Raw genomic sequence first — 23,153 nt, 5'->3', positions numbered from 1 at the left:
GGAGGGTGTATGTGTCCAGGAATTTATCCATTTCTTCTAGATTTTCTAGTTTATTTGTGTAGAGGTGTTTCTAGTATTCTCTGATGGCAGTTTGCATTTCTGTGCGATCAGTGGTGATATCCCCTTTATCATTTCTTATTGTATCTATTTGATTCTTCTCTCTTTTCTTCTTTATTAGTCCGACTATTTGTTTATCAATTTTGTTAATCTTTTCAAAAATCCAGCTCCTGGATTCATTGATTTTTTTAAGGGCATTTCATGTCTCTGTCTCCTTCAGTTCTGCTCTGATCTTAGTTATTTCTTATCTTCTGAAAGCTTTTGAGTTTGTTTGCTTTTGCTTCTCTAGTTCTTTTAATTGTGGTGCTAGGGCATCAATTTTAGATCTTTCCCACTTCCTCCTGTGGGCATTTAGTGCTATAAATTTCCCTCTAAACATGCTTTAGCTGTGTCCAAGAGATTCTGGTATGTTGTGTCTTTGTTCTCATTGATTTCAAAGAACCTATTTATTTCTGTCTTAATTTTGTTATTTACCCAATAGTCATTCAGGGGCAAGTTGTTCAGTTTCCATGTAGTTGTGCAGTTTTGAGTGAGTTTCTTGATCCTGAGTTCTAATTTGATTGCACCATGGTCTGAGAGACTGTTTGTTATGATTTCCATTCTTTTGCATTTGCATAGCAGTGTTTTACTTCCAATTATGTGGTCAATTTTAGAATAAGTGTGATGTGGTGCTGAGAAGAATGTATGTTCTGTTGATTTGGGGTGGAGAGTTCTCTAGATGTCTGCTAGGTCTGCTGAGTCCAGAGCTGAATTCAAGTCCTGAATATCCTTGTTAATTTTCTCTCTTGTTGATCTGTCTAATATTGACTGTGGGTTGTTAAAGTCTCCCACTATTATTGTGTGGGAATCTAAGTTTCTTTATAGGTCTCTAAGAACTTGCTTTATGAATCTGGGTGCTTCTGTATTGGGAGCATACATATTTAGGATAGTTAGCTCTTCTTGTTGCATTGATCCCTTTACCATTATGTAATGCCCTTCGTCTTTTTTGATAATTGTTGCTTTAAAGTCTGTTTTATCAGAAAGTAGGATTGCATCCCCTGCTTTTTTTTTTCTTTCCATTTGCTTGGTAAATATTCCTCTATCCTTTTATTTTGAGCCTGTATGTGTTTTTGCATGTGAGATGGGTCTCCTGAATACAGCACACAAATGGGTCTTGACCCTTTATCCAATTTGCCAGTCTGTGTATTTTAGTTGGGGCATTTAGCCCATTTACATTTAAGGTGAATATTGTTATGTGTGAATCTGATCCTGTCTTCATAATGCTAGCTGGTTATTTTGCCCGTTAGTTCATGCAGTTTCTTCATAGTATTGATGATCTTTACAATATGGTATGTTTTTCCAGTGTCTGGTACCAGTTTTTCCTTTCCATATTTAGTGCTTCCTTCAAGAGCTCTTGTAAGGCAGGCCTGGTGGTGACGAAATCTATCAGCATTTGCTTATCTGTAAAGGATCTTATTTCTCCACTTATGAAGCTTAGTTTGGCTGGATATGAAATTCTGGGTTGAAAATTATTTTCTTTAAGAATGTTGAATCTTGGCCCCCACTCTCTTCTGGCTTGTATGGTTTCTGCAGAGAGATCCACTGTAGGTCTGATGGGCTTCCCTTTGTGGGTAACTCGACCTTTCTCTCTGGCTGCCCTTAACATCTTTTCCTTCATTTTAACCTTGGTGAATCTGATGATTATGTGTCTTGGCATTGCTCTTCTCAAAGAGTATCTTTGTGGTGTTCTCTGTATTTCCTGAATTTGAATGTTGACCTGTCTTGCTAGGTTGGGGAAGTTCTCCTGGATAATATCCTGAAGAGTGCTTTCCAGCTTGCTTCCATTCTCCCCACCACTTTCAGGTACATCAATCAAATGTAGGTTTGGTCTTTTCACATAGTCCCATATTTCTTGGAGGACTTGTTCATTCCTTTTCATTCTTTTTTCTCTAGTCTTGTCTTCATGCTTTGTTTTATTAAGTTGATCTTCAAACTCTGATATCCTTTCTTCCACTTGATCAATTTGGCTATTGGTACTTGTGTATGCTTCACGAAGTTCTCGTGCTGTGTTTTTCACCTCCATCAGGTCATTTATGTTCTTCTCTAAACTGGTTATTCTACTTAGCAATTCATCTAACCCTTTTTCAAAGTTCTTAGCTTCTTTGCATTGGGTTAGAACGTGCTCCTTTAGCTCAGAGGAGTTTGTTATTACCCACCTTCTGAACCCTACTTCTGTCAACTCATCAAACTCATTCTCCATGCGGTTTTGTTTCCTTGCTGTTGAGGAGTTGTGATCCTTTGGAAGAGAAGAGGCATTCTGGTTTTTGGAATTTTTAGCCTTTTTGTGCTGGTTTTTCCTCGTCTTCGTGGATTTATCTATCTTTGGTCCTTGATGTTGGTGACCTTTGAATGTTTACCCCATCTTTTGTGGTATACTGAGAGTAGATGACTCACATACATCCAATAAGAACACACAGATATTGGCATAGGACTTGGTGGCACCCTAACTGGCCAATTAGAGTCATCACTTGCTGAAACTATTGCCAAAGAGGTTCTATTTCCATTCTCACTAAGATAGTAAATAGCAAGGACCAAGTAAACTGAAAAGAACCAAGGGCTGTCTATTCTACCACCACCGAGAAAAGAAACTGCTTAAGAATGAAGCTCGTACCAACAAAATTAGAGCAGAGAGAGGGAGAGGTTCTGATGAAATGATACACACCTTTCTTTGGATGCAGGAGTGCCAGAGTTGGCAGCATTCCTAGAGTTCTCATTTGGGTGAAATGTAAATGGGCTATCTGTTACTTGCATTTTTTAGAATCTCAACTAATTTTCCTGTTAATCCTGGATGTCTTTTTAGGACCTTTGAAGTAAGACTTAGAATTGTTTGCATACAGTTTCTGTTAGCAAAGAATAAATTTGAGATAATAAAAGGAAATAGTCATTACATACTGGAACATCTAGTTAGTTGCTTAGCTACTTAGGAAAGTGGTTCTCTTTTACTAATGGGAAACTATTGCAACACAATTTGTCTTGACATATTGCAATTTGAAATACTTTCATGTAAACTTGTGCATAAAATTCTACCAAATGCTCTTTCTAAAATTTTATGGCTTATTCTAATATGACCACTAAAACTGATTATTGGATAAATACACATATGACATGCTTTGTTTTGATAACTACTGTTTTTTTAATTATTTTGCTATATCCATATGTTCATGTACTTTTGATGCTTAAAAACAGAAATTTTAAAAGTATTAATGTAAGACTTTCCAGAAAGTCATTTTAATGTGTGGGTGTATGTATGTTTTGTTTAACTGAGACTGAAGTGTTTTTTTTTTCTTCTACTGGTCTTTGCATGGATTATGATTGTAAAAACTAACATGATAATTGTTGAGTAAAGATTTTCTAAATGATCATTTTTATTTGATATGATGTGTCAATAACTTTATTCAGGACTCAACTCTTTAGCAATTCAATCCTAAATATTTCTTTTCAATAAGTAATCGAGGTATGCTGCTAAAAATATACATAAAAGTATTCTTATTGCAACATTTGTGAGAAAATTAGAAATAGCCTCTATTAATAAAACAGTTCTTTAATTTTAGTATCAGCCATAATTACAAAATTTAATGCTTGCAATGATTTAAAAGTAAATTTTAAAGTAGTAAATTCCATGGAAAGAACTCCTGGTATACTGTTAACTTAAAAAACAAGTATGTAATATGTATGCAGTATGATATTAATTTTATGTAACAAAATTTATAAAAAGCAATTAGAAGAGAGTACATAGGGTAGTGAAATTATGGACAATTTTTATTTAGTTATTTATACTTGCCTATGCTCTTCGTATCATTGGCTATGAAGAGGTGTTATTTAATAATCAGAAAAAAATCTTAGAAATAACACCTAAAACAGTCAAAGGTATGTTGATATGGAAACAACTTACAATACTGGTGGTACAACAAATTAATTTATCGTTTTAGAATAGATATCTCCTTCAAACAAGCTCATAATATTTTCATTAGTAAAATGAAGCAAATAATCCTGAAAATTGCTAAATATAGGCACCAAAGGTATATTCTTTACAATATTATTTGTTACTATAAAAAAATGGAAAGTAACCAAATGGCATAACCTCTAGTATATAGAGGAAAAAAGTACAATTTACATATCTTTTGCAATTACATCTATGTAATTAATCTAAAGACGATGAAAAATCCAAAAGCCTATTTTGCTTTAACGACAACAACAAAATTTTGCTTTAACAACAAAAATAACTACCGAAAAAGAAAAAAAATAAAGACCAAGCGAAATGTAAAGTTAATAAGCAAATCTCTTCTGATTTATTAGATAAGCATTTTTTAGATGTATCACAAGATTTTCAATTTCCTAAATTTCTTTTAAGTAAGATTGTTTCTCAAAATGATTCATATGGGAGGGAGGGAGGGCAGAATGTTTATACTTTAAAAAAAGATGTTTATACTTTAAACAGAAAGCACAAATTACATGGTGTACAAACATATAGAAATTTGAAAATTTAGCTCAAAAAGTTGATCATATGTTTAATATTATGTGGATATCTGTTATGGGTGAAATATTTGTGTCCCTCTAAAATTTGTATTTGAAACCCTAGCCACTACTGTGACAGCATTTGGAGACAGGGCACTTGGGAAGTGATTCCAATTAGATGGGGTCGTGAAGGTGAGAACCTGGTGATAGGATTAGTAGGCTTTCTAAGAAGAGAAAGAATGCATCTGAGGAAAGGTCATGTGCCTACATGTGCTCACACCTCTAGAAGGCCACTGTCTGCAAGCCAGGAAGAGAGTCCTCACCAGAAACCCAATGGGCCAGCACCTTGATCTTGGACCTCCCAGCCTCCAGGACTGTGAGAAATAAATTTCTGTTGTCTAAGCCACCCAGTCTGTGGTATTCTGTTATGGCAGGCCAAACCCACTAATATAATATCTTAAAAATCTCTTGCTGTATTATACAGGTGACAAGATAAGAAAGACTATCTTTTTATTAAACCTATATCTTGTCAGAGTTAATGAATGAATTTAAGCAAGGAGTGGTAAAGATGTAACTTTTTTAGAGACAAGATGGTAAAGAATCAGTCTCAACACTTATTTACAAATGATAAATCAACTTACTTAAGGCAAACAAGGTAACTTCCTGTCTCATGTAAGTGAAAAGTACAAGTTGTAGCTACAGATACAGCTAGATCCAGGGGTTCAAGCAATCTGATATGGAATCAGACTTATTTTTTCTAACACTAGGCCCTTTTGTTTACTGACTTCATTTCAAGGAGAAATGAAGGAAAGAGCTTTCCTCCTGGTGACATGATGGCTACCTGCTGCTTAGCAAGAATATCCTATTTTCTGAGGAACCCCAGAGGAAGGATAGCTTCTTTTTTGCAATATTTCCCCCAACGGGCCTATAATTGATATCCATTGGCCTGGGGAAATTTGAGAAGCAAAGAAACAAAACCAGTAAAAGAAGTGTGAAATTAATGAGTAGATTACTATTAAGAGCAACTAGGGCTCAATCCCACTGGGGCCCTCTGACTCTGTAGGACTAGTGTTTATTTAATCTGTTGCCTGGAAAATATATACCTGTTGAATGAATCAATTAGTGAGGCATTGAATAAATCAATGAATCAATGAGTCAATCAATCAATCATTGAACTCATCAAACCATGAATAAGTCAGTCAATGTGTGAGCCCCGACTAAGTATAGGAATTTATGTATAACCATAATTTTCACACATGTTTGGTTTATTCAACATTCAATTGCCTGGTCGGGCGCGGTGGTGGCTCACGCCTACAATCCCAGCACTTTGGGAGGCCGAGGCGGGTAGATCACCTGCAGTCAGGAGTTCAAGACTGGCCTGGCCAATGTGGTTAAACCCCATCTCTACTAAAAATACAAAAAAAAAAATTCAGCTGGGCATAGTGGCAGGCACCTGTAATCCCAGCTCCTTGGGAGGCTGAGACAGGAGAATCGTGTGAACCCAGGAGGCAGAGGTTGCAGTGAGCTGAGATCGGGCCATTGCACTCTAGCCTGGGCAAGAGCAAGACTCCATCTCAAAAAAAAAAAAAAAAAATTCAATTGCTCTTTAACAATCCTGAGTTCACAGAACAAACTGCAACATCACCGTTACCCATGATAAACAGGGAAATGTCGTTAATTGGTAAAATAGGCTACACTAAGGACCCTGAGCTTATCATCAGACACAGTAAGTTCCCTGGTATTCCCGCAGGGGACAAAATTCTCTTTTACTCTCCACTGACTGAAATCATTTCTCAATAGATAATATCCTAAAGACAAGAGACATCAAAGCATAGGCAAATTGAATATTCTACTATTTTTGGCACTATACACTAGAGGTAATGGACATATGATGAAAATAAAAGTAGTTTAATTCCTTGGCTTAAATCAAAATGTAAGAGATCACCTATCATTGGGTCCTGGAGAAGTTAAGCCATTTGCTTGGGGTGGCCAAGATGGAATGACAGCCTTGGTTCTTTGGCTGTCAATCCAGAGTTGTAATTTAGATTGCTTTTTAAAGTGCAATCAATAAATGATTATACATTTCAGCGGATTTTCAACCCTCATTGTGCATCAGAAGCAAGGGAAATGCCTTTTAAAAATTCCTGTATCTACATGAAAACTTCAGATAATCATATTTACTTGGTCTGGGGTAAAGCATTGGTGTTTTTAAAAAGTGATTTTAGTGTTTAGCCAAGTGCTAATATTCACTAAGAAAGTTGGTGACAAGGATGAAAAACACAGTCCTTTTCAAAGATTTACTCAAAAGAATCAAATAATCAATCACACTTTACTATGTCCTGCTTGTGTACTCACACAGGGAATACGATTTCTAAACTTAATGTATTTTCTAACAGAGATCTAGCAGAAGGAGGCATCTATAAAATGTCTGATGATTAAGAATAATGCAAACACTTTTCACAGAGGCCGATAACAAAATGACTGCAATTTCTAAATTCTCCTAGCCACACTTATTTCTTGCACTTTGTTATGACATTGACATTTGGCCAAAATATTCCATCTAAACAGTGGAGCTGACTTTAATTGTTTTTGAGTTATCAAAATTTGTTGATCCTATTATGATATTTATCTTTGCACTTCAGTTAAATGTACAACAATTGCATATTAATTCATATGGTATCTGGCTATTAACAATATGGAAGGTTTAATTTAATGTTAGCTTGTTCGAGTGCCTGGAGATGCTCAGGTGAGAATGCATATGATTCTAATCTCTTTTCACAAGCCACAGTTGAATTAGTATCTCGCATCAGTGTATCATCTTTTCACAGTTTATCCTTTTTCAATCAGTTTGCTGTTTCACCTTGTTAGTTCTGACAGAGGCAAAGTAGAAATGCCAAAAGCTGTTGAATAAATGTAGCATTGAGTCTTATATATCTCAACTGCAGACAATAACATTCAATTCGTTTTCATGGGTAATGTTGCTGTTCATTTTATAGGCCTTAATTAGAACCAATGTTGTTTTTATCCGCAAAGTTTCAGGATAAAGTAAATGCTCATTTTTAAAAAGAGAAGGGGAAATGTTCTTGCATTTAATCACACTAAACAAGCTCTTTAGACCATTTGTTCAGAAATTTCCCTAATTAAAGCTTGCCCTCCAGGTAATGTGGTGATCAGATCAACCAGCAGATATAAATTAGGGACATTATGCAATTAGCACTGAGACCACAAATGGGAGTAACAGCTGGGTGGCTATGAGGGAAGCAAATAAACAGCTCCTAGGTGGCTCCTTAATATTAAGGAGTAGGTCTCCTGTTTGAATATGCTGTGGTGACTGCTTCCTTAGCTCAATGAAAGAGGTATTTTTCTCTGAGTTTATGTCAGAAGATTAAACTTGAATATTTTTAAAAGTTTGTTGCAGATAAGAACATTTAGCTTTAATCCAGAAATGGATCTTGGTTTCTATTCATTCAAAGCCTTCTGAAAGTTGTTGAAACTAACTTTACCCTGATACAAAAAAAGTCAAGAGATCAAGCAAAGGATATTTGGATATTAACACATTTCCTTGGGATAATTAAAAGGCTGAGAGACACATGGATGTTTTTAATTGAAGTCAAGAGCAATAAGGCTGTATGATCCGCTATCTGAATCCAAGTTTGAAAATTAGCTCATATAAAAACATATTCAGAATTTTTTTAAAGTTGTCTCTTTTTTTGAGACAGAGTCTTGCTCTGTCCTCCAAGCTGGGGTGCAGTGGTGTGATCTCGGCTCACTGCAACCTCCATCTCCTAGGTTTAAGCGATAATCCTGTCTCCCTAGTAGATGGGATTACAGGTACCTGCTACTATACCCGGCTAATGTTTTTGTGTGTGTATTTTTAGTAGAAATGGAGTTTCACCATGTTGGCCAGGTTGGTCTCGAACTCCTGACCTCAGGTCATCTCCCTGTCTAGGCCTCCCAAAGTGCTGGGATTACTGGAATCTTAGGGCACACTTGGCCCTAAAAGTGTCTATTTTATAGGATTTCCCAACATGCTCAGTTGTATCGATTCCTCCTCGCCCACAGCACACCAACCCCATGATTTTCTACCTTATTAACTTAGCTTTCTAAAAAAAAAAAAAAAAAAAAAAAAAAATCTTTCTGAGCTCCATAATGGTTGTGATTTCATACCTCTCTTCTCACCTCTAACCTCACTGCACTGATTCACTCTGTATCCTAAAGAGGCAAACCAAGTGGCCAGAGGCCTCTTTGAGCATACACAATTAGCAGGACGGGGTGTGAATGGTTTCCTAACAATATCTTGGTGTCTTGTTGAGAATGTCAGATTTGAGAAAGGAAATAGAAATGGGGCCAAAGTGTCATTCCTCATGTTGCCAAAGTGGAACGTTCTTTCCAGGAAATAAGATGTGAGCACCATATATAAGGAATCCATTGAAACCTACTGGGCTTAAAGAAACTAAAGGGCCATTTGAAAAAATGAAGGCTCAGTTTTAATCTTTCTGAAAAGCAGAAAGTAGCTAATTTGCTGCCATTTTTATTTATTAGATACTTCTTTTGAGTAACATTTCGACCTCAAATAGCATTTAAATCTCAACAGGGGACAGCCATCTGAGCCGTTTCTAATTTCATCTAATTTGACAAGCTTCATTTCAACATGAAGTTGTCCTCTCTTCCCTGCGCTTATGCAACACCCATTTATATGAGCTGGAGCTCCAGCTAATTGGTCTAGGTGATCTTAAGAGGAATTAAGATCTAACCACTAAAGCACTGTTAGCAAGTCAAAATATTTTTAAGAACCTCTGCCAGAGGAACTCACTCAAGATAGCAATACCCACTTTTGGGATTCCTGGTTCAGGCCCCCTTCTAGTGTCATTTGCCATTTGTATGAAGTCAGTAGGGCAACAATATTAGGCCAGTTTTTTCTCAACAGCCACACTACTGACATTTTGGGTTAGGTGATCCTCTATTGGGGTGACTGTCGTGTGTATGGTAGGATTTTAGCAGCATCCCTGGCCAGTAGCACCCACCAGTTTGATAACTGAAATATCTCCAGACATAACTAGAGGTACTCTGGGAGGCAAAATTACTACCAGGTGAGAATCACTGCATTAGGCAAACTACGCATAACTTGCTGTGAACCAGAATACTTAAAATCTTAAGTTGCCCTGAGCCACAGCACTTGAGCTGCAAACCTCAGCAGCCCTGGACTTAGCTCATAGCAGGACTTAAATCCTTTAATCAAGGATATGTGCTCATCTGAAAGACCTACTGGCCAGTCGCAAATGTAGAAAGAATTTCATTTTCATTGAGACCCAAAGTCCTATCATAATGGGTTTTATTAAGCTGCAAGAGAGATTACTTAACCAGATTAAGTTTTGTTGTTTGCCAAAGCTAGCCTGCTTTCATCTAATTTATGAAACTGCTTTTCACAAATCCACCAAGAAGGGCTACATTGAACACTGAAGTGGACGTGACTTTGAGAAAATGAGAAAATGAATCAAAATGTATTCAAAATTATTGTAAATCTTAAAATATTTATAGCATTCATTTTATATTACTTTCATTTAGTATTTTTGTGAATTTTGGAGACTTTGTGATTGAACCTAGAGCAGTCCTGAAGCACCAGCATGAAAGAAAATTCATGAGCCCTTCCCCTCCCCATATGCTCAGCATGACGGGGGGTCACTACAGCTCTGTGGGCGTCTGTTTCCTCACTTATCAATGAGGAGATTGGAGTAGAGAAAGAATTCCCAAACATTGCACCTGGATGGCATAGCCTACTGGGGAGGGCAGAGGCTCCATGCTTTGATTTAGCAATAGCAGCTTTCCTTTAATGGGATTCATCGATTGAGCTTCAGTTAACGATATTGTCACACGTAGGCCCCTTTCAAGAGACACTGAGTTGGAGATTGGGGCAAAAGGGTTTATCAGAATTCACCACCTGTGAAGAGAAGGTAATAGATTAAAGCGTGGGTGGTTTTATATTTGTTTTTGTTTGTATTCTTTACAGTTTTGCAGGTTTTTGCATGTGAACAGGTCGTTTTCATTTTTTACTTGAATTTTGTTTTGTTTGCAATGAAGTCTTTCATATGCTTCATCCAGTTGTTTCCCTCAAATCAAGATTGAAAGGAGCCTGATGAAAGGAGTTACAAGGTTTAGGAAGACAAACTGATTAATACAATACTTTCTTGGCCCTCCCAAACAATCTTAAAACTCCAGATGTTTCCCTATTAGCTTTCTCCATATAAGCCCAAAGTTAGATACCAGTATCTCCAATATTTCAGTATAGAGGATACAAAAGTATTCATACACAAGGCACTCATAATGACTAAAAACACAATTCAACCCTGAAATGTGTGCAAGGGTGAAGATAGAAAAATTATAAATCACAGTTTGGAGAGTGGCGGCCAATTCCTCATTCTCTAACACTGTCTACAAAACCAGTAGGATTAAAAGCTTGCAGTTCTTTTTTAGATGGCTTCTTGTCAGGCAATAACACTCACAGAGTAGCTAGCCTTTAAAGGGATTTCCTGTCGCTTACTAATTTAACACCAGACACAGGATAGCTTAGAGGAGAAATAAAGAGGTCGTGACAAAGTTAGGAAGAAAAGGCTGTGTGTGTTGGGAATATGATACGCTAGTTACAGTGAAATTCCACTAAAATGAAAACATTCAGATTACTATACAGACCTCACACTAATAGGATTGAAATAGCAGTTTTAGCCTCTTCTCTAACTGAATCTACTTTAAACATTGCTGAAGGAAGTATGAAACGACAGGAGGAAATATATTTAAATCCATGCATTGATCCACTCAAAGGTTAAATATGATAAGCGCTTAACCAAAAGTGCATATTGGACTCTGGTTAATTCAAGGATTTTATTAAATCATTTCAGTTTTTTCTTTGGCATTCAAATATGTTAACAATTGTGATTCTGTAAGAAAACTACTGGTGTCAAATTATGGGTTCCTGATGCCTACTTGAACATCATAAAGGCATCTCAAACTCAGCAGGACTAAAGCAACCCATCATCCTCTCAACCTGGTCCACTTCCGTCTTGGAGAACTTACGCCATATTTACTTTACAGGTCACTGTCCCTCATGTGCTGGCCAATATTGGTCCCCTCATCATTCCTGAAGTTTACTGCAAAAAATGTCATGTTTCAAGTAGACCAGGCTCTGGAGTCAGACTCTACCTGTGTTTAAATCCCCCACTACCCTCAAGAGCTATGTGCTTTCAGCAGAGTGAGTTGCCTTCTCATTGCCTCAATTTCCCCATAGATAATAAAAGTACAGTGAGAGCTTCATATTTCATAGCAAGGATCCACCCCAAAGGAGATACATAAGTAAGAATCGCTTTTTAAATTCTTTAAATTAACAACAAAATATATGCTGTTGTATATTTTCTGTGACATCAGTGTCTTCTCTCCAACAGATTCACAGCAGCCCCTTTGTCGTGAGTATTAGCATAGCCAATGTTCTTCTGTATTACATACTATATTATATATAATTATTAATAAATATTACACATATTGTTACAGAATGTATTATACTCCAGCCCTTAAATGCACAAGTTGGTTTGGATTTCAAGAGCCAGCTGAATAAAACAGTAACCCTATGAACTATAAAATCAAGTCAAGAAGCAGCTACTTGCACTATGGGACTCATGGGGCAATGAAAGGTAGAACAAACACATGAATACACAGAGTTCTAGTCACATCGGACCCCCTGTATTTTCTCTGTCTCAGTGCTCCCCCCAGCACTGTGTTAGTTGGCAAAGGTACTAGCTTGAGTAATGGAGCAAGGAACGCATTGTTGTAGTAATTACAATGGATGCTTTGCCTGTAGGTAACATGAGGAACCAGGCTGGTCAGGTATTCAGTGGCAGGTTCAGTAGTCCCTGTGTGCAGTTCATAGGGCAAGGAACATCTGTAGGTAGTGAAATTCCCTTGAACTGAGACCCAGTTCAAGGGAATTTTCATGTGCAATACAGTAAAACAGTAGAATGGAGAACGTGGTGGGAAGGAATGCATATTTAAATATGCATATGTTTAATTCATATGCATATTTGAATAAGTAAGAGGGGATGCATTATTTCTAACTTACTTGAATTTTCAGAAGACTGAATGAGATAACATTAATACCTCTAAAAAAGGTAACGCTTAATAAATGTTAGCAATTTATTTTTTCTTATTTATTACCTATTAGTGGAAGTTCAAAATCTTTCACACAAGACCTTTCTCCTCCTTGATTTTTCACGAACCAGGATTAGTGGCAACGGAGAGTCACTCAGTCAGGCCAGGTGAAGATAAAAAGAGATTGACAGTCTAATTAGATTGCTGTATCTTACTATTCTATCTTTGCCAAATCATAACCCTTCTAAATATGTGTACTACACAGTGAATATTGCTTTACTGGCATGGTGATAGGAGTCTTGTTTGCCCACATTCCTGTATAGCACTTAGTATTACCTGACACTTCATGCTCCAAGATTATTGAAATGTTAGTGCACATTAAAGATGCTCATTTTTTTTTTCTCCATAGCTAGACACGTTGCTGAATCCAGAGGACCTTCAAACCTGACTCACATTCTATGGCAAACTATCCCTGCTAAAAAATTAACTGTTTAGGTAGTGTGGCTTGATTACTCTTTTGGTCTTCTCTCCTATGAGGAATTCCTAATGAGGAATTTTTCTCTCAGGTCCTTTACAGCCAAGGGTCTTTGATCAGTACTATTGCAGTCCCCACAGGTACTGCTATCTATTGCAGATTGTCAAGATAAATGCAGTAGTTCCTTCAATTCCTGCATATATGCCCTTTGTCACTCTTCTATCAAGAGGTAGAATCTAATTCTCTGTCCTTAGAATTTGCAAGCCCTGTGGCTTGGTTTGGCCAACTGAATATTGTGGAAGCGATGCTTTGTGCCTTCTGAACAAGGCCTCAGGAGGCCTTATATATTCTATTTTGAGACACTTGCTGTTTGTTTCGACTACATGAAGAAGCCTGAGCTTGCAACCTTGATGATGAAATAATATGTGGAGAGAAAGGCCCAGCTAACAGACAGCCCCAAACTCCAAACATATATATAAGGCTATACAGACCACCCAGTCAAAGTCATGTCAACAGCTGACTACAGCCACATGAGTGGTCCCAAGTGAAACCAGCAAGTAGAACCACCCAGCTGATCCCAGCTCAGATTTCTAAGAGAATTAGGAGCAATTAAAATGGTGGTGGTTTTATGCCGCTATGTTTTTGGGTGCCTTCGTTGCACAATAATAGATGGCTTATAAATGAGCTTGGAATCCTGGGAAGAAAATGCTGAAATTTCTATTCTTTTCATTCAAGAAACCTGCCTGGGCTTCTTGCACAAATTAGTTTCCCCTCTTCAAGAGTTCTGCAGGAGGAATAGCATTCTGACGTCAAATCACACCTATTCTTTTACACTCTTCCTCATGGAAAGTGTTATACTCTGGAGCCATCTATCCATGTCTGTTTATCTATTTATCAACTTTAAAAAGACTATACATGTGCCTATTTTTTCTTATGAGACTATCTCCAACTGTGAAGATACAAGTGACAAGCTTAATTATTAAATTATTTTTAAAGCTACTTTTTACTATCAACAATACATCATATAGCTGCATCATAATTTATTACGTTATTTTCCTATTATTGGATATTTATTACTACTAAAATTCTATTAAGAGTATATTTTTAGATACACATTTGTTCACATTCCCAGCCTCTTCTTCAATACAGAATCCTAGAAATACCATAACTAAAGAGTATAAATCTCTTTTTAAGATTTTAGTGACAACTAAAGTTGCTTTCTAGATAGGCTCATAGAATGCATATCCCTTTCTGAGGTAGGTCAAAATAGCTATCTCATCATTTCCTTGCCATTATGGACTATTAACTTTGTAAAAATCTGTTGAATGTTTGATAATAAAAAGATAGTATTTTGATTGCTACTACCACTTCTTTCCGTTTAGCAATGTTTTTATAAAATCTCTTTTTGGATAATTTTCTTTCTTCTACTCTTTTTTTTTCTCTCTTTTTTGAGATGTGATCTTGCTCTGTTGCCCAGGCTGGAATGCAACTGTGCTGTGCAATCATAGCTCACTGCAGCCTCAAACTCTTAGGCTTAAGAGATCTTTCTGTGTCAAGCTCCTGAGTAGCTAGGACTACAGGTACGAGACACAACAGCTGGCTAATTTTTAAAAAATATTTTTGTAGAGATGAGGTCTCTTGATATTACCCTGTCTTGTCTTAATCTTTTGGATTCAAGTGATCCTCCTGCCTTGGCCTCTCAAAGTGCTGGGATTACAGGTGTGAGCCATCATGCCCAGCCAATCTTCTTCTACTCTTTATCTATTTGTGGATTAACTTGGAAAGTACTCATTTTCACACTACTTTGTTAGAATGTTTGATATTTTAATAATAGTTACATGAAATTTTTCTTCATATTTTTATATGTGAAAAATAACGTTTAATATTCATAAGAAAAAATGTTGCAGAACAAATATTTATTCCATTGAAGAGCCCATATACTCCTCATTTTATCACACCTTCTCTCTTTCACCAAATAAATATATAAAGGTGTTTTATAGGGTTGAATACAATTTAAATTTTCTTACGGAAATAAATCTTTACTTACCCAGTTGTAAGCTAGTTTGTAATAATAAAAGACTATGAGCCTGGATTTCCAAAAGAAAAAAGAAATACTTACGAGAAGCAAATTACATAAGAGACATTAATCTCAAAGCTTATTAGGCAGTTAAATTTCTTCTAAGTAAAGATGTTTCTAAGCCTTTAAGAAAATGTAAAGTAATATTTCACAAGCAACTGCTAATGGTATCTGTTGGTGTTAGTAGAATTGATAAAATTATGTTTGGGGGCATAACTTCATTGGACTCTTTGAAAAGAGATTTTAAGCAGCAAGGTCTCTATACCACCAACAAAAGTGGTAGGGGTGCTTGCTATATGAGTCATCTTACATACAAGCATTTTTATTCCCAAGCTTCCTTCTGGAATTCAGATCATAATTTCCACAAGAAGAAAGGAAATCTGGTGTTTCTGACCCACAAAATCCTTGGCATCAGGAGTTGGGGGATGAGATCGGGTAGAAAGTGGTCCATTTGTGTCTGCAATTCTCTTTCCCTTTCCTAGACCAAACTATCCACCCTCCAACTTTGCATCCCATTTATGAGGATGTCTAAATTGATCTTAAATACTAATCTTCAGCTTAAAACTAACAACTATTTTTTCTGGAACCAGTCTTCTTTCTCTTTCTGAGGAAAAAAAAAAAGTGACTTCAGGAGGGTGGAAGGTAGTATACAATTTTTGGTGAATGCCCTTCTTGCTGCTTGGAATTTTCATTGCCATGGAAACTACAACCACAATCCTTTCAAAGAGTTCTGGCTTAAGCACAGTCAAAGTCAGACTGTTGCAAGCCCATATGGAATAACCAGCACTTTCGCACCCTTTCTCTTAGCCTGGGTAAAGTTTGAATCCTGGAACTGGGCTTTGTGGAATAGCACAGTGGACATTTTCAGGCCTGTTGTGTTGCCTCTTGTACTACAGAGAGGAGAGTTTCATTGAATTTTTTGAGGTATGACTTTGTACCTGTACAAATGCCCCACATGTTAGTTACTCAATTTTAAATAGAAGTTTCATCCTTTTAAGAAGATCTGTTTCTCCTGTATAAATTTGTCACTTGTATTGAAATTATAGATTCACAAGATTCATTAATTTTGAATTTGTTCTGCACGTGTATCCTGATTCCCACGGATGATTTTCATCCTCTGCATTTACTTCATCAAAAAACAAATAGCTTGGAAATTACACATGTGTTTCAAGAAAAGCCCTGATTTTGCTGCTTCATGACTAGGACCATTCAGGATATGAAGTAGGAGGCGTGAAAACAGCTAGAGTTTAAGATAAATAAATGTAGAACTAACAATAACAAAAATGCAGCCACTATCCTCAAATAAGCATAGGCTGAGTTGTCTTCCAGAGAATACCCATAAAATAATTTTTTAAGTTAAATCCAAAGAAATTCACTTGCTGAATTGGAATGCTGAATTAAAGAGATCCTAAAAGAGAAAATGTAAGGTTCTAAGACTTTGCTTGCTCTTTTTATCAATACTGCTTAGAATGCCACAAGTCTCGTTTTCATTACATTAGATTTCCCAGCACTGAAAGAAAATAAGTTGCCTGTTTAAAACCAAAAAAATATATAAATTGACTATTTCATATAGGTAAGAGTAATTTAAGCTTAAGACCTAAGATATGGTACTTGTTTTATTTCAATTGTCTTCTTTCCTGGCTAACATTAGAAAATATTAATATATTGGTAATATTTGACTTTTTGGAATACATTCTGCAAAGCAATTGTAATTTCTCCACATATTTTTGTATACATCAACTAATGGATGTGCTGATCCCTATATAAGATGAAAATAGCTCTCTAAGTATATAAGTAAATTAATAATGATCAAATTCACCCCTGTTTAATCACGCAATTATCAAGTCACTAAGAAAGGCTGAAAAGTTAAGTAAGATAATAAAGGTATCCCCACCCTCTTGGGAAGCTCCAGGAAAGCTATCATGTGCCAGCATGTTGTATTGAGCTGAGAAAGCAGCCTCAGAATAACACAGAATGAAAACCATCTCTTCTTACAGTTCACCAAGTTGAGGTGCAAATTAGGGTCACACATTTCTAATATTCCTATAATATGATTTTGAATTATCTACTGGCCCTTTTCACAGGTTGGATTCCACTTGCCTAATCTCTGTGATGCATACCAAAAACTCCAGGAAGCTTAATCAGCCAAAAGGTCAGTCGTGGTTACGATAAATTCACAGGGAATCAATCAGAAAACTTGTTCTGACTGCCTGAAGCCCATCTGCTACTATGCTGGCTTCTGCTGGCTCAGCTTGCTGTTGAAATAGGAAGTTCCATTAACTCATGTAATAGTTGTTGAAGTGCTGTTCCATCTACCTGGTGTGCATATGTGCATATGCACATGTGTGTGTATATAAGTGTGCATGCATATGTCTGTGTATGTAGGAAACTATAAAGAGTTTTAATTTGTGACTTGACAGGTATTACAGAATGAAGGAGAGAAGGGGTCAGATTGTGGGTGGCCTTGTGGGCCAGTCTTAGGAGATTTGACTTTGTTACAGGCAACAGAGAGTTTCAAGTAGAGGGATGAAAATCAAATTGCACTTATGTAGCTTGCTTTGTTGCAATGTGAAAGAGGGATTAATAGGAGAAATGCTGATAATACAGATATGAGTAGGAGACTTTTCAAATACAAGGGCCTGAACCAAGGCAACCATTAATATAATAGGAAAATGGGAATGTATATAGTTGTAAGTATTCTTGTATAATCTAAAATTTCACAAAGCATTTAAGATTTAATTTTAATTCATGCACATGAATCTGAATATCCTCTCAAAAAACTATAGTTTTATAGTTTATGAATTTGCCATTTAACTATTCATTTATCATCTGTTAGTTCATTATTCAAAACTTCATTTTCTGATGAAGATGATCAGAAAATATTTGTTGAGGTTAAAGAAGTTAAGCAACATGAATAAATTATCTTGGTTATTAGTTAAAGAGATTGCTATGCCAACATTTTAGGCTGACATCCATTCTGTTTTTGTTTCACTGTTACAAAACTGAGGGGACAAGTCCACTCTATGGCCAAATGCATTAACTGAAAGAGAGCAATCTTCACTAATAACCCAAGTTATTTCAAAGATTGAGGATAAACTTCCAAGGATTATTAACCTAATGGCATGATTATTCTGCATGATTCTAAAGATCCTCTCTAAGTTCATCAAGTCATCATGTTTGAACATTCTAGTGGTCCCTGCATTACTGGCTGACTGGAGAGTTGAAAGAAAATGAAGGAGGTTTTGACTGGTGGGTCACACTCAGTCTTCACCGAGAAGTTAGGTGTGTGTGCCGAAGGTCTAAATTTTCTGAATTAAATGACTAAAATGATTAAATTAAAGCCCCCCTCAGTTCTGCCTTCTATGTATTTTTATGCCTAGCCTCATACTCTGTTAATTCCTATGAACTGTAAGTGATCATTGTCCCTTCTTCAACAGTATTCCTCTTCTTCAACAAAAAAGAAAATTCATAAAATGAAATCTACATAATTGCATCTCCTAAGGATTATTGGAAGACTACAATAAAGCATTTTGTCAAATGAATGTGCTGAGGTAAAAGAAAATAAATAAACAAATAATTAAGTGGATTTACATTGTTTGTCTGTAGGTTCCCCCCCTTTTAAAAAAATGCGACTATGACTTCAAATGATTTTTAATGCATCTTTGTCTTTCTTAAAGAAAATATTTTTAGAGCTAATATGTTTTTTAGCCATGCAGTATTGCAAGGGGAGATTATATTTAAATAGATTCAATTGGTTGTTAGGTGAAATGATTAGAAAGCCTTGGGAAATAAATTGTCAAATAATAAGAACTTGTCCATTTCTCATGGAGCGTGGGCTTCACTTTCTGACTCTCTGAGAATCCTACAATTACAGATAGTCATTTAATAAAAATGAGAGTCAGTTTGCATGCTCCTGTTTCTAAAAACGCAAATACAATGTACAGGGAAAGAATTTGCTTTTAGCATTTTAAATTAAATTTACCGTGAAGTTGTAATATGATTTTCCTCAAGTTCTTTTACATTAATATTTAATATTCTGTACTTGGTGTAAAAATTTGGTTGTAATATGGGCTTATGAAAAGATAATAGGAAAAACAGATATAAAATGTTTGGCAGCTGTCTTTCCTCTCACCTTTTTCTCTGAGTGTGAGTTGTGCTGAGGCCACAAGCCTGCTAAGTCTGTTTTGTGTTTTGTAACAAGATACTATACACTGGGTACTTTATAAAGAACAGTGGCTTATTTCTTACAGTTCCGATGGCTGAGACATACAAGATCAAGGGGTGACATCTGGTGAGGGTCTTCTTGCTATGTCCTCCCATGGTGGAAGGTGGAAGGACAAGAGAGCACAAGAGAAAGAGGGAGGATGAACTAGCTTTTATAACAATCCCATTTTCTCAATAAACCTACCTCTGTGATAATAAAATTAATCCATTTTCTAATCACCTCTTAAAGATTCCACCTGTCAACACTGTCGCATTGGGGATTAAGTTTCCAACACATGAACTTTGGGGAACACAGTCAAGCCATAGCACATGCTAATCAGGTGCTAAAGGGAGCTCTCTATTGCCTACATATCAATGTATGGATAACACATGGTTTGAAAGTATCAAGTCTTTCAGCACTTATCAATTTAATGATACATCAGTATAAAAAAATTCTCAAGGAATAAGTTACTTTAGTGGTCATCTGGAAAGCAATATAAACATAGTCAGTTTTCAGTTGGTCTAGAAATAAGAATGTTGATGGGCACATTTCTCCTATTCATACGTCCCATTTGTTGCTTGAATCAAGTTACAGACAACTTTTCAGCCTGTGAACATTTAATATAAAAGAATTTCATTAAAATGCAAAGTTATTTTTATTTTTATAGTGCTATGTTAACATTTTTATATTGAGAATAATGATAGTCCTAACCAATGTGTTTGGATACCTGCTAACATCTGTATCTATTTTATTATAGGCTTCAAGATAGGATGAGATAGGAGTTAGATCATTCCTGTACTAAAAGGAGACTGTTCATTAGATAGCACATGTAAGAAACAGCTGGCACAAAGAGCTTTGCCATTTCATGTAGATTCTCCTCCATTTACCCAGGAAGAGCCAGGATAGAATGAGGCACTCATTAGAAATGAATAGTCTCTTAATTCCTCTTTCTACCAGCGACCCTTTCAGTAGAATGAATATTTATTTAGATAAACAGCATGGTGGTCCATATTCCAGTTGTAATCTTTCATCAGATACTTGTCCCAGAAAGTCTTTTATTTCAAGGGTTTTTACTGCATTGTTGTCATTTGGTTTGGGATTGTTTAGATTCATTATTTATCTTACATGCTAGATATGCCTTTTAGTCCATGGATGCCATTGAATTTATTTTTATTTTTCTAAAACTTGGCACAATTTCTATAACATAAGAAACACTCAATAAATATGTTTCCATGGTTTTGTTTAGGAAGGAAAAAGTGAGTATTATGTTTATGTTGCTAATCATAAGCACAGATCTCTCTTGCTGTACATAAATATTACCCCGCAATTTAAAAATTGAACTATTTTTTCTTAGAACTAATATGTAAAGAGAGACAGAGAGTAGGAGCAGACGTACTAATAAGAAATTGTGTGCTCTGTATATGTGATAAATCTGTCCTTAATAAACTAGTAAGTTCTTGTTGTTTTTCTTCTTCACTCTTTTCTCCTCTTCTGTTATCGTTATTACATGAATTAATTCCCCTCAAATAAGTCTATCAAAATGGAAATTTGAGCCAAAATATATGAGCACTATGAAAAATGTGTTCTATCTCTTTCACAAATACACACATACACATACACACACTCTCACTCACTCACAAACAAAACCTTCATGCAATGTTAGAGCCGAATGAAAAGTTAGAGAACATTTTCTGTGATTTACTCTTCACAGGGGATTATGGATAGAGGGCTCTGATTGGGGATATGGATTATAGAGTCAAACACACCTGGATTTCAGTCTTGAGACATTTGTTACTTAAGTTTCAGTTTCTTCATCGATAAAATTGGCATAATACTACTAATTTATCAGGGTTGTTTAGTATGATAATAAAATGATGTGCTTAAGGTATGTGTTGCTGTATATAGACCATAGCTGATCAATAATTTTAGCAATTATTTTTCCTGAATCACATATGAAAATGAGGTGGTATTTTTGCTTATGGCTTTATCGTGAATGTGTTTTTATAGACATGCTCTAACCGACTTTAAATTTCACAAAGAATTATTGTCAAAGTCAATAAAATGGCAGCCTGTTGCATTTTGTCTTTTACAGGCATGTAGTGAATGAGAAGAAATAGTGTGACATTATAAAAGAAGCATTGCAATAGGAAAAACGTGAACCGAGTTTCAAAACTTTGGTCTGACACCCTTTTTGTATAAACTTGAACCTGTCCCCTGGTGGTTTTGGGCCTGAGTTACTTCACCTTATAAAGAATTACATGATCTCACTCACAGGAAGGCAGAAATCTGGGCCAAACCCTTGGTTTTTCCAGTCATTTGCAGATCAGAATTCTATATTCCTATGAATGGCTTTTTCATACGTATTTATGTTACACTTTTTTAACATGAAGTTGTCATGGACTAAGTAGAAAGAAGCTAGACCAGCACAGTCCAATAGAACTTTCTGTAATGAAGAAAATGTTCTTATCAGAAATTAATATGCTAGCATTAGATGGTATGGTATCTTATGAATCAGTAATTAATATGGTAGCAATAGTCATGTGGCTGGCTATTTAGCACTTCAAATATTGATAACGTGACTCAGATACTAAATTTTTAATTGGATTTTAATTAATTTAAATTTAAATATAAAGAGCTACATATGGCTGGTGCCTAGACTGTTGGACAGAACAGACAAGACTACAGGAAGTCCTCAGCTAACGTCCCTGACGGGTTCTTGGAAACTGCCACATTTTAAGTGAAATGACACATAACAAAACCATTTTTTTCATCAACCTTATAAAAAAATGATGTTGAAGAAAATGATGTTGCTTGAGGACTTGCTGTATATCTTTCGCTTAAAGTCACAATTTCTAAGATTCTATGGATGATGTTAATTGAGGATTTACTGTACAGAAAAGGGTCAAGTCAGATGCACCCTGAAGGCCTAGTTATTGTGTTAAAATAAATTTGACAGATTATTAAAAGAGCTCATCTGTTTTTAGAATAACAATATACATGAGCTCATGAGAGCAAACATACTTCGAAAGGAATCCACTTACATGTGACAGAGCCTTGACATGGGAAGTGGTAATATCCTGTACTTAATTTTTAATTGACAAATAAAACTTAAATATATTTATCATGTACATTTTTTGAAATATGTATCCATTGTAAAATGGCTAAATCAAGCTAATTAACATATGCATTATCTTACATTCTTACTATTTTTTTGTGGTGAGAACAATTAAAATCTACTCTTTCAGCAAATGTCAAGAATGTAGTATATTGTCATTAACTGTAGTCACCCCGTTGCACAATAATTATTTTTATTTATTTTCCTCTAAGTATTTCTCTATTGTATTAAAAACGAGTGTTGCTGATTAAAATCTTGTGCTTAGAAGGCAGTGTGGGTTGGATTCCCACCCTATCTCATCTTGAGTCCTTTCTGATTTTGGGTTATCAAACAGTGCTGAGTGAAGGAGAAGGACGGCAATTTTGTAGAACAGAATTTAGAAATTTGTATCATGTGCCGCCCCGGTTTTTGACACTGTGTAAAATAAAAAAAAATTATTTTGGGTTATAATAGGTCATTTAGGGGAATACTGGAAAAGTAGATCCCTTTTTAGTAATTTGGGAAATCCTATAAAATATCTCAATATTTTATTTAATATTTTTCTCTATTTAAAATATCTAATATTTAACAGTTTAAGTGAAACCTGAATACCAAATGT

The sequence above is a fragment of the Nomascus leucogenys genome, chromosome 22a (assembly GCF_006542625.1).
Source record: "Nomascus leucogenys isolate Asia chromosome 22a, Asia_NLE_v1, whole genome shotgun sequence".
In the NCBI taxonomy this organism is placed as follows: Eukaryota; Metazoa; Chordata; class Mammalia; order Primates; family Hylobatidae; genus Nomascus; species Nomascus leucogenys.
Note: the sequence above shows the minus strand (reverse complement) of the source record.